Raw genomic sequence first — 13758 nt, 5'->3', positions numbered from 1 at the left:
ACATTAAAAGCATCTAATAGCTTGGGGGGTTTGTGGGATTTTCCACAGAGGTTGTTTGTGTGTTTTGCTTTTTTAAGACAGTTTACAATATTATTTGCACGTTTTACTGACTGACTATGCCATTTCTGTTTGTTATCTATAATGTTTTGTGTTTGTCACTGAATAAACAGGTCAGTTTCTTGTTACCAACCGTTGTGTGTTATTCAAACTCACCTAATTTAGCTGGCTAGTTGTTATCAAGAGCACTAAAACCTTTTTCAACATGAGTCTGACAACTAAGTCAGGAGGCTAAATAACTTTAAACTTTAACACATGCTCAGATAGGCCGGTATCGGTATCGGCCAGTATCAGTATCGGATCGGAAGTGCAAAACAATATGGGTATCGGATCGGAAGTGCAAAAACCTGGATCGGGACATCCCTAGTCTAGACAACGGGCAGATAAGGATAGAAAGATACAGGATGCCTTCTGACAACAGAAGCTCAACATGTGTGCGCCATGCAGCTGACTGAGCAAGATTGACACTGACAACCAGGTAATAGGCAGGGCATCTATAAGCCCACGTCTACACCACGAAATTCCGCAAACAGCTCTTCCGGACAGTCCAGAACAAATGGCGGGACAGCTTATCTTGCTACAAGGAACATCTGATATGGAGGAACCCCGTGACAGACAAGTGAACACTGAGCACTCACGAGAAGGTGAAGATGGCAAAATTGTCAACTCTCGTTGCCCGGACAATGTGTAACTTCCGAAACTCTCCCGCCCAACCCACAACAGAGAATAATCCTAAACAACGCCCAAACAGACCCTTCTTCCGTGCCACAGCCTGCCTCATCAGAGCCTTTAAAAGACAATGTTTAACTAATCGTTGTCATTTTTCTCTGGAACCTTTTGTCGACTTGTGATATGGTGACCCTGGATCCAGTTTGCCTCATCGCCTGGGTCTCTCTTTGCTGTATGATTGCTGCCGACTTGGAATAAATTGTTAACTTGTGCTTCGAAGCCTTTTTCCAACTTTTAAAATGGAGTCAGTACAAGGGGTTAAGACTAAGGTGAACGCTCAGAGTTTGGCCTTTTGGCCGGGTTATCAGATTTCCGCCGTCAGGGCCGTTGGAATTGCGCAAGCGCAGTTCCAGCAGTTTGGCTGCCGTGATTCCAGCAATCTGGCTGAAAAGGTCAGATTCCTTCAAACCCCATCCTTCGCATGAGTTCTTCAATATGAAGCACTACAAGAGTTTGAAAATAAATGGAAGCAAAAAAAGCACCTGATACACTCCAAATGTAAACATTGGTCTCATGTGTGATGTAGGGACAAAGTTTGTCGCGGCCAGTGACGTTTCCACAGTTAAATCTTCGGTTATCACTGTCCACATGATGGCGCCACAAACATAGAATTCGCACATCTTCACTTTGGACACAGTTTTTAAGAGACTTCGTTTAAATGTGCATGTGAATGATAGGCCGAACCCATATGCGGAGATTAAAGGGTATGAAAACGCAAAGGGGGTGTGAGACATCAATAGAACCATTATGTGCCAAGATAACAAATATTGGTAAAGTTAACAAAAAAATCAATCACATTAATGAGCAATTATTGAAAATAGATCGAAAATGACGAACATTTCCGAAAGTGTTCCGGAAACAGCCGAATGGGGCGGAGACGTCATAACAAGGAAACAAAAGGTCGAGGCAGGCGCCATCGTTGTTTATCGACGAGAGAGTTGCGTTTGTGTTTTATCAAAAAATCGCTAAAATGGTTCAAACCTGTCATGCTATGTGGTTTACAAATAGCCATTTGTCACAATGTAGTACCCATGAGTTCCCGAACGCGAGAAAAAGAGCTGGACTATGCAGACAATGAGTAAAGTTCGTCAGTGCTAAAAGGGCTAATTTTGCAATTTTACAGGGAAACGGGAACCTGACGAGCAAGAAGATGTGCCTACAACCTCAAAGAAAACAAAATGTATGCTACTTCCCAATCACTAAAGACCCACAAACTGCGAAGGAGTGAATTCGTGACCCGTATGTGAATAAATCGAGTGATTCGAGCATGTCTGTGGAACAGGAATATCAGCTTGTAGAGATCGCAAATCACGGCGACTTAAACGTACATTTGAGACAACAACTCTACCGAAGTTCTGGATTAAAGTCATCTCGGAAAATCCCGACATCGCTAGGAGCGAGCTGAAAACTGTGCTACAATTTCCAACATCGTGTATTTGTGATGCTAGCTTCTCTCACGCTCCCATCTCGGGACGATCTCGTCTCAACGAAACAAACTCAGCCCTCCCGCTGATTCAGCGGGTGAGTTGTATTTTTTCCCTTCACTTAACACGACGGGGCTAAAAACAAATGCTATTTTATATTTGCTGTATTTTTCTGCCGCACATTGCCGGTGTTCTGACAAAGTTGCCAGGCGCGTAAGGTTAAAAAGGACCGCGAATGCAGCGATTCCTAAGTACACACTACAAACTTTCTTTAAAGAAAGGAATATTAACTTACGTTTGCCATGTTTGGCGCACACAACAACTGCACGTAGCCCTCTCACTTAACGACTTCGCCGTGTCGTTAAGCGTTAATTTACGCCATTTCCGTGTTGCACATGTATGTTTGTGATGTAAATAGTTTTTTAGCACCATTGGATAACATTGGGCGGCACGGTGGCTGAGTGGTTAGCACGTCTGCCTCACAGTTCTGAGATCAAGGGTTCAATCCCGGGCTTCGGCCTTCCTGTGTGGAGTTTGCATGTTCTCCCCGTGCCTGCGTGGGTTTCCTCCGGGGACTCCGGTTTCCTCCCACATCCCAAAAACATGCATGGTAGGCTGATTGAACATTCTAAATTGTCCGTAGGTATGAGTGTGTGCGTGAATGGTTGTATGTCTCCTTGTGCCCTGTGATTGGCTGGCAACCAGTTCAGGGTGTCCCCTGCCTACTGCCCATAGTTCGCTGGGATAGGCTCCAGCACCTCCGCGACCCTCGTGAGGAAGAAGCGGCATGGAAAATGAATGAATGAATGGATAACATTGAGAGTCCAACTGAATATAAAAGTGGGACACCGGTCCGTGAAAAAAAGACCCAAATCACACCGGTCCGTGGTGCAAAAAAGGTTGGGGACCCCTGCTCTAATCCCATTCATATTTGTGTCGGTTGGCAGAGCGAAACCGATGATAGCATATTAAATGATAATTATTCTATACATTATTTTGCGGTCACGGTGTATCAGCTTCACAAAAAGAAATGCAAAACATACCATTTGGTGTTTCCCACACGAACTGTTGTTGGGGTTTCATCAGTGTGATTGCTCCCCTCAATGATCCTTTCATTAGGCTGCATTGGCTTTCGTTTGGGCTCAAATTGATAACCCAAAACACCAAAGAAAGGTTCATAACTCTCCTCGTCACCATTAGAAGAATGTTTGTTTCATCAGATTCGTCGCTGCAAATAGAAACAAAATTGTCCGCCATCATCGCCGCCATTCAGTACTAAGCACTGAGCCGGCTGTTTCCCGAAAGTGACGTCACGCACACAATATGCTAGATTTCTGGCATCTCGGGGGTGGGTCGTTTTAGCTTGACAATCGACCTAATTTCTATCATTTTCTTGGTGTTGCAATGTGTGTAATTACACAAAGTGGCATGATATGAATTCAAAAGGCATGCGTTGATGGATAAATGATGGAATATTAGCATTTCCCCAGGTGTTGTCATACCCTTTAAGGGAAAGCCGAGGGGGCATCCTCCTGGTGGCCAAAAATGTCATTGCATGTAATTGACTTTCCAATATATGAATTTAAAATTAAGACTGCCGGTAAAATGTTGTCTATAAAAGTTGTAAAGCAATAAAACAAACAACATAGATGAATGAAATGAACAAAAAAATATTTTTATAATGTTAAAAATTGAAATGTGACTAGCACCTTAGAGACGGCCATTTGCTTTGCTTAGCCAAAACCACCTGAGGACAGATTCTGGCTGGAATATTCGGTCAAAAAGGATGTGGCTTCTACTTCTCCACTAGGTAAGACAGAAAAAAGTGGGCGCTCACAAACGTACGCACACACACACACAGCTATGATGCCAGTATGTACGAGCATAGGCTAAGCTACTATCCGAGCATATATCTTGCCTCGTGCAAAGCCTGCCTGTCTCATCAGACCATAGGACATGGTTCTGGTAATCCATGTGCTTTGTTGACATGTCTTCAGCAAACTAATTGCGGGCTTTCTTGTGTACAGTCTTCAGAAGAGGATTCCTCCTGGGGTGACAGCCATGCACACCTATTTGATGTAAAGTGCGGCGTTTGGTCTGAGCACTGACAAGCTGACCCCCCACCTCTTCAATCTCTGCAGCAATGCTGACAGCACTCCTGTAACGAGTCACATAACATTTCGGAGGGAAAATGAGAAGCAGTACTCAATTTGGACATTTATGGATGTACGTTTTTTCAAAGAGGTGTGCTCACTTTTGTTGCCAGGGGTTTAGGTATTAATGGCTATATTTTGAGTTATTTTGAGGGGGAAATAAATTAACTCTATTATATGAGCTGCACACAGACCACTTTTCATTGTGTCAAAGCGTTATTTTGTCAGTGTTGTCCGATGAAAAGATGTACTTAAATATCTGCAGAAATGCAAGGGGTGTACCCACTTTTGTGATACACTGCACATCTTGTGTACCTTCTTGTGTATTACATGAGAAAAAAAATATTGAAAAGAGTTTCGGAAAATGATGCAAAATGGACGTTTTCTTTTACAAAGTCACCTTATTATGACTGATTTATAATTCCATTTATTTCTATACAGGAAAAAATGTTTCACATCCAACCATCTCTGCTTTTTTTTGTTACCATTTGTCCAAAATTCTGAGCTATAAAACACGCCGACGTAATCGTCCTGCACGTGAAAGTACAAAGAGAAGAGATTTGTAACTTGACCTGGCGGCGCCATGTTAACTTTTCATTACCGCCTTGTCATTCTTCAAAGTGATCAGACTGTCGGGGTGACCTTTCCTTTTCACGAGGGGGAAGGGAGTCCGTCCCAGCTAAGATAATGATCCAATCAGAGGTGGCGACTGCAGGTAAGACCCGTGGCTGTGTGCGTGTCATTATCTCATCAAGCCATCACTCACACACAAGCGGCACCCTGAGGGAAACCCTTGCCATTGGGCACGCAGGTGAACCCTTAAATCAGCTTTAATTGGGCTGCTGAGCAACAAGGAAGGTGTGGGAAAGCAAGAGCGCTGTGGAGGTGCCTTTATGAGGCTACATTAAAAAATAAAAAAAAATTACACACAAGCATTAGGGATGGGACGATACATCAAAACTATGATACGATATCAAAAATAATATATATATATATTTTTTTAAATTAAAAATTTAAAAATTAAAAATTATTTTTTTTGTTTCAGTTGCACATGTAAATGCAATAGGGCTGCAGCTATCGAATATTTTAGTAATCGAGTAATCGACTGAAAATTCTATCGATTAATCGAGTAATCGGATAAAACAAATATATTTTTAGGTGAAGAGCAATTATAAATATACATGAGAAAACAAGACATTTCATCTAATCTTGAACCATTTTCAGTCAATCAATGTCTTTATTTTCGATGTATATTGTAGCTAGAATAAAAAAAAAAAAAGACTAATTCACTGCTTTCACTCAAAAAACTTTTAGATCTTATTTTAAAAAAAATATATATATATATGTATATATATATATATATATTACCTAAAAATGCCGTTACGCTTGATAACACACATCACTTAAAAGTTAGGATTTTTTCCCACGTGTTTCAATTGAATTTCTCTTTGTGTCAAGCCATTTTTAAGTCCTAGTTAAGTTTTAAGTTAGTCTAAACTGTAAGTCCTGATAGGATTTTGAGTTTTTGCAGTGTTTAAAATAAATGTATGATACAGGCTGTACTGGAGCACATTAGGGACCAGTGCTACTTGGTGTTTTATCCAGCAATGACTACTTAGCTAAAATTGATCGTTAGCATGATTAAGTTTTTATTTTACACCCTCATCACTTCACAATGCTATGTTATGTTAAAGCCTGTATGTAAGACACGTTAGCCACGCAACGACAGTGGTCATAATTAATTGAAACCTAGTCCTCCGCAGGGCTAACTTTACGTGAGCTAGTAGCGACAGTAACGTTAATCTTATTTATTAGCGCTTAGCGCTCTACTGCTTAAGATGGCGGCTGTTTAATAACGCTGCCCAGACGCGGCCGAGTCTGTCATTTTGCATCTAGTTCAACATACATGTGATCTTTATGAGACGCATCAGACGCTAGCTGTTACCAACTTAGCATCGTGCGGGCTAGTATTTGGCAACGTCGGCGTCGTTTGTGGCGGCTGTCAGCTGCAGTAAGTTTTTTTTTTTCCCTTCTTCCTCTCCGCACGTGATAGCGCGTTGTCCCGCATTAAAAGTAGTCCTAGCAAAACGTAATGCTTAGAGCTGTCAAAATAAATGATTACTCGAGGTGAATAAAATTACTCGGATCAGTTTTTAAACTCGAGTTACTCGAGTTGCTCGAGTACTCGTTTCAACTCTAAAATGCAATACAGTGCACAGTATAAAGCGGCCGCAAAACACAATGCAGATCACCTGTCATCTCACATTTTGTGGATTTCGGGCTGTGAAAGAATGTTTTCTAGTGCTTTTTTGAGCCAAGGCACACTTTTTGTCAGGAATTCGCGGGCAGGCAGGTGGTGAGTGGACCCAATTGGAGGGAAATGGAGGCGAGGCAGGTAGACGGTGCAAAAATCATTTAATTAAGGCAAGTAAAAAACAAAGTATCAACAAATAATGTGGAGATCCCAAAAAACGCAGCAAACAAAACTCAGGTCGCTAACAAAAGGGTGGGTATTAAAAACTTACTGAGGCGAACATGAGGGCTTGGAGAAAACTGACGAGAACAGGTTCGGACGTGCATATGGACATTGACAATGACGCAACAAGGAATGAAAAGAAACTGGGAGCTTATATACACACACGCAGACAAGGGGTAACGAGACAACGAGGAACAGGTGAGCACAGGAGGATGCAAGTTCAGAGATAAACTAGGAGAAGGCACAACAGGTGAAATTAATAGGCAATCACGGGGACACACTAGGAGGAAACCAACACAAAACCTAACACTTTTTTCCTTATGAAATTCAGAAAAAGTAAAAAATAAATTATTGTAGCCTATAATACCAAAATAGACAAGTTTCCTGAGTGAAACATGGGACGCACCATCTTGGAAAATTTCTGCTCTGAACATCCGGTTAAGAAAGAACATGAATTGCGGTTGAAGTAAGCAATGTGTTGACAAAGTTAAAACTGCAAATTCAAAGCAGAGGAACCCACGCAATCTCCAAAAATGGATTCAGCACGACGTAGATGAGACTCTGTGACTTTCTGTGCTGTGCGTGAACTCCTGGAAGCGCATATATGGTTTGAAGCGGTAATGTTTTGATCAGCGTCCAGCTTCAAAGCGCCAATGTGGATCTACCTTGCCATACGCCTTAAATCGAAACCAGCTTCAGACAAGAAGTTAAGGATGGGATTTAAACCTCAGGATATACCTAAAAGATTGTATGATTGTTCTTAACACTTCGTTGATCATTAATGGACAAAATTATAACAACCTGTCAGGCTATGTTGACGTGAGGTGTAGATTGATACGCCGGCCACTTCAGTGACCAAAATGTGGTGAAATTATTTATAATATTACATTTGCCGAACGCAGAAGGGCTGACATGGATTAATTTTTTTGTGACAAGGAAATAATACAAGGTATGTACATATGAACAAAAATACTATGTAATTCTTTTTTATTGCAGATATTGATCGCAATAAAACATTTGGACAACATTAAACCATTTGTTTTATTTAAAACGATTAGTGCATGTGCAGAACAGGTAAATAAATCACAATTTATAAAATTATTAGAAAAATATCAACAAAGGTTGAGCACACGAGAATGTGTTATTAGACAGCAGCGCTCCGGAGCCTCGCCAAACTTTCACTCGACATTACGGAGACCCTCGGCGGCCTCCAGATGGGCTTTCTCCTGCTGGTTGGATCTCGGGATCAAGCTGACGGTCCGCCGCGAGGCGAGCAACCGTCTCCCAGCCACACCCTCTTGGCCGCCACCGGGTAGAACACACGAAGTCTTGATATATGTCCATCAACGTACAGTAAGTGTTGTTGTGAGGCACATCAACTTGCCGCGTTTTCAACCTGTAAACAAACGAACAAAAAACTTAAAAATTGCATTTATGCGTTGACATAATTGTGCCATCCTACATGTACTCATTAGCAACAGGCTAGCAGCCACAGCAGTACAGCAGTTGTAGTAAATGATATTAAAGATCATCATAATTGCAATCATCGTTTCATGCGCAAGATTTTAGCTTTAGTATTTTTTGAGCACCGGACACGTGAAAATGCAGGGATAGGAAGAACATACCTTCCATAACACAGCGGCAACAAGGGTACAAAAACACCCGGTCTTTGTGGTGGCACGAGCTTGGTTCCACATCTGCCTTCATGAACATGTTGTCTTCCCTGTCGTGATGATGGCGGATGGATGCGGTATTTCCAAATTGTCTTTTTTAAGGGATTTTGATGAGTAATGTTACTCCAGCTCGTTTTGAATGGAGAAATTCTGAAACGGAAGTTGCTAGTGGACATGCGGAAGTACTTCAGAAACTTGTCTATATAAAGCAGTAACAGCATGTAAGTAATACTCATTATCATGAATAGATACCAAACAAAAAAATTATAATACTGTTGTCTTAAAAATGTGTAAAACATGGACCGGACATCCCTTTCTGACTGGGATTTGTCCCGATCCTCCCGATTAGCCACTCCGGGCCTGCTCAAGGTGCACCTTCTCAGGCTCTTTGAACTGTCGCACGCATTAGCGACTTCAGAGTCGCCCAAGTTGCCCGTTACGTGAGCCCTACTGCCCGGGGTTCCCGACCGCGACGGCGCCACTTCGGCCCGGTTCCCCGCAGTCTTACTTCCATCCCAGTGCCCGCGTCGACACAGCTTGCTCCCGCTTTGGCGCTTCCCGACGCTGACGTTCCCATCTTTCCTCCAGCGCCGCTTCAGCTCTGGCGCTACTCGACAGCGACGCGTCCGTTCCCAGCCTAATACCCTAAAACCAACAGGAGAAGATAACCAAATGTGCAAGAAGTAGCTCTAAGTACCATAAAATTTACAAAGAAGTAATCCAAAATTAGCTCTTTGTCGACAATTGACGTCCAAATAATTCAAACTGGGAGAAGTGACTGTGAATGCTCATCTTTCAGAGCCATTGACGAATGGTGAATGTTCATTCGCCCCTTCCAGTCAAAATGGATCGGCTGCCAAGCACCGTCAATGGGTACTGAAGGAATCTGACCTTCTAGCCAGACCGCCGGAATCGCGCCAGCCGAACCGCAGGACCCGCGCTGGCGCAGCTCCAACGACCTAGGCCGGCAAGACTCCGACAATCCGTCCAGAAGGCCAAACTCCGTGTGTTCACCTTAGTCTTAACCCTTTGCACTGACTCTATTTTGAAAGGTTTAAAAAAAGGCTGACCGAAAACAAGTTGACAATTTATTCAGGTCGACCGCGATCAAAACGGCATGGCGATGTGGTGGGCCTAGCCCACACTCCCCTCTACTGGCTTTTATTTGTGTTACACTTCCTGTTTTTTATGTGGCATGAGTTCAAACTTGGCAGGCTGGGTGTGGCAGACCTGGGAGTGCGCCTGCAGCTCATTGCAATCAACACTGCTTGTAAGTGGCAGCCTGGGCAGCATGCAGGTGCCAGATGATTCTGCCAGTCACCATTGGTACATCGGCCAACTGCACCTGGAGTTTTGACGACCGTTTATTGAACTCTTAAGTAATCTTGTTTTCTGCCACCAGGACACCCATCTTTGAAGCACTCGCAGCCGCAGCCACAGCCAAAGCCTGAGCCACAGCCGCAGTTCAATAAAAACTAGGGCTGTCAAACGATTAAAAAATTTAATCGAGTTAATTACGGCTTAAAAATTAATTAATCGTAATTAATCGCAATTCAAACCATCTTTAAAATGTGCCATATTTTTCTATAAATTATTGTTGGAATGAAAAGATAAGACAAGACGGATATATACATTCAACATACGGTACATAAGTACTATATTTGTTTATTATAATAACAAATCAACAAGATGGCATTAACATTATTAACATTCTCTTAAAGCGATCCATGGATAGAAAGACTTGTAGTTCTTAAAAGATAAATGTTAGTACAAGTTATAGAAATTTTATATTAAAACCCCTCTTAATGTTTTCGTTTTATTAAAATTTGCAAAATTTTCAATCAAAAAATAAACTAGTAGCTCGCCATTGTTGATGTCAATAATGAAACCATGCTCACTCCCCAAACCCATCATTTGGACCCAAGCGCCAGCAGAGAGCGCCAAACAACAAAAAACAAGTAACAAGCGGACATTACACTGCTGTCATTTTAATCTGTTTGAGCGGGGCATGTGCGTTAATTGTGTCAAATATTTTAACGTGATTAATTAAAAGAATTAATTACCGCCCATTAACGCGATAATTTTGACAGCCCTAATAAAAACCCTTCACTCCACTTCCATTTCCTGGTAGCACTTCGGTCCTCATCAACTTTGCCAAATCAAATAGCCTACTAGGGAAGTGTCCTGCTTTAAGATGGCGGCTGTTACTAACGCATCTAATTTTCCATACTTCAATGTTGCTAACACGGTCGAGTCTGTCATTTTGCATCTAGTTCTATATACATATGATATCTATTATCTACAGTAAAACGATGTTGACGTAGTTTGTAGCGGCTGTCAGTAGCAGTCATGTATTCTTGTGTTTTTTATCCAGCGGCATGATTTGAGCTAAAGCCGTGAGGTGAGCATTGGCATTACTCGAGTCTATGACAAGCATGATGTTTACTCTCGGGACGCAATGCGGTCCGTTTCTCATTGCGTCCCGAAGACCGCGCTGTGTATTAGTTCCGCTTTACTTGACATATTTCAATGATCGGAATTTGGATGTTTGTGAATCGTTCTCGAATCTTCCATGGCCAAATCGCTCAAGGATGCAATGACGGCTGGGCATGTTGTACCGTGGTTGTAAGTGTTGGATGGTGCGTCTTTACTCACGAGAGATAATGGCTCGTCATCCAGAATGAATTCTTCGGCAATGACTCTTGTTATTCCCTGGGCTTTGGGACTGTCGAGTGCCAGTTTGTCACACATAGCAAAAGTTTCTGCCAGTGACCTTTCTTTTTGTCTTTGGTTTTCTTAACATACTCCTCATATTGTTTGTGGTGGTATTTCGCTAAATGCTTGATTAAGTTGGTGGTATTAAAACTTCTTACAGCTTTACCACCACGCTTGACTTTATTGTGGCATATGTTGCACTCTGCTTCTTCGTCTTTGTCGTCCTTTAAGGTGAAATGATCCCACACAGCTGGCATTTTTACCGATAAAGTCTCTCGGTAAATTGGGAGACGGTAATGTAAATGTAGTGTGCTGAAGGTGTGCCGTAAAATGCGGACCGGATATTAGGGAAACCGAAGCAAAAACTGGAATGGATTATGTAAATCGGTGCGCCGGACTTTTTTTTTTTTAAAAACTGGATCGGAAGCCTGGATCGGAATTTTTCCCGTGTTCCGATCCGATACCGATGTGCATTTTTTTGCCCATATCGGCGTCCTATCCGATCCAAATATCGGATCGAGACATCTCTAACTGGTATAAGTGCTATTTATTATATATTGGGTGTGTTAGAGTTATACAAACAGTCGATTGCTAAATACAAGACAAGACACTATTCCCTGATTGATTATATTAAGTGTGTTAGAATAATGCAAACAGTTAAACGGTGCCTATGTGAAAAGGTACTATCTCCTTCAGTAGGTGACCCGAAAATACCTCAAAATTAATAGAAAATGACTGAAAACTACATAACTTCTAGTATTGTTGACACAAACATGTCAGGCGTTTTTGTCATCCTCCTCTTAAGGAGGCGGCGCACTGAAACCGTACGTGTGAGGCAAAACAAGAAGATTAACTCCTTCTGTGCCTCCCTCTTCCTTTTTAAAAGACAATTTACAGCTGAGGCGAGCAGCCGCCGTAAAGTCAAGCCCCAGTTCCCAGAAGGAACGCTGCTAAACATTTACGCAAGGCCAGACGCAAAGAGCCTTATTACAAACATGTGTCTCTTCCGAAGGGCCCTCGGAGAGACATCAAGGGACGACTGGATAAATGTGCTGCCGACTGATGGGTCATTTTCCGAGTGTTGTTTTTAAAAGATGTCCTCGAAGATAAACTGAACTAGGACTGCGGGATACGGAACGTTTGAATGGTGACAGCTACTCAAAAAATGGTGAGAAAATATTGCTGTAATCAAATAAACTTGGCAATGTTTGCCCCCATGAAGCAAGCATTGAAGGATGACAGTCAGCAATCTTGGCAAAGTATTACGTAGAAAGTGCAAATGCAGACAATTAAATGGATTTGATAGTGGAATAAAATGTATTTTATGCATCTTGGCTGGGTTACTACAAGGTACTTTATTCATAATTGTCTACAGTTGGCTCAACTCTTAACTGGAGCACATCATCGGGGCCGTTCACATGGTGACTCTCCGAGAATACGAAAAATGTCAAATTTGCATCTACATTGCCCTCCATAATTATTGGCACCCCTGAAAATGATGTGTTTTTTAGCTTCTAATATTTTTTTATTTTATTCAAACAATATGGGACCTTAATGGAAAAAAAGAGAAAAATCCAACCTTCAATACAAGTGCATTCATTCAGTGGGGAAAAAATCCCACATAAAGAAAAAAATATTTGACATCAAATAATGTGTGTCGCAATTATTAGCACCCCTGGTGTTAATACTTTGTACAACCCCCTTTTGCCAACAAAACAAGGTCTGGGGACTGAGATGGCCATGGGAGGAGCTTGATTTTGTGCCTGGTGAACCATTTCTGTGTAGATTTGGCCATATGTTTAGGGTCATTGTCTTGCTGAAAGACCCAGTGACGACCCATCTTCAGCTTTCGGGCAGAGGGCAACAGATTTTGATTTAAAATGTCCTGGTATTTCAAAGCATTCGTGATGCCATGCACCCTAACAAGGTTCCCAGGGCCTTTGGAAGCGAAACAGCCCCACAGCATCACTGACCCACCCCCATACTTCACAGTGGGTATGAGGTGCTTTTCAGCATGCGCATCTTTCGTGGCACGCCAGACCCACTTAGAGTGTTTGTTGCCCAAAAATTCAATCTTGGTCTCATCTGACCAAAGCACACGGTCCCAGCTGAAGCCTGGGACCGTGTGTATTTTTGTGTTAGACCAAGATTGAGCTTTTTGGCAACAAACATGCATGCTGATAGCTAGAATGGACTGACCGCAACAGTGTGAAACACGAGTCGCACCCCTGCACTTTGCAAGTTGTTTGTTTTCATGCCACCAGTGGAAGACCGAATTTAACAAAATGGCAAGCTCAAAGTTGACCAAGAGAAGAAAAGTGGACAACGAAAATCATCGTTTCAATGAGGAATGGAGTGACAAATATGCGTCTATTTTACCAACTGCAAGTACCAAACCTATGTGCCTTCCATGATTAAAGATAATTGCGCTTTTAAAAGTGAAAATGTGAAACGGTATTATGTTAAAGAGCAAGGCTGCTTTGAAGAGAAATCAGAATTGACAAGGCAAGAATTTAACAGGTTGAAGCAGT

At 42.1% G+C, this 13758-nt stretch overlaps 1 protein-coding gene across 1 annotated transcript in view; it reads right to left on the bottom strand.

The window, feature by feature from the left end:
• Positions 1 to 13758, bottom strand: part of eya2 (EYA transcriptional coactivator and phosphatase 2) — a 228326-nt gene that overhangs the window by 193994 nt on the left and 20574 nt on the right. The window contains exon 2 of the mRNA XM_057845495.1: positions 9021 to 9157. The gene's annotated coding sequence lies outside the window, so the exon portion shown is untranslated. The remainder of the gene's footprint in view (positions 1 to 9020; positions 9158 to 13758) is intronic.

The sequence above is a fragment of the Corythoichthys intestinalis genome, chromosome 9, assembly GCF_030265065.1.
Source record: "Corythoichthys intestinalis isolate RoL2023-P3 chromosome 9, ASM3026506v1, whole genome shotgun sequence".
Taxonomy (NCBI): domain Eukaryota; kingdom Metazoa; phylum Chordata; class Actinopteri; order Syngnathiformes; family Syngnathidae; genus Corythoichthys; species Corythoichthys intestinalis.
This window is presented reverse-complemented; position numbering and strand designations above follow the sequence as displayed.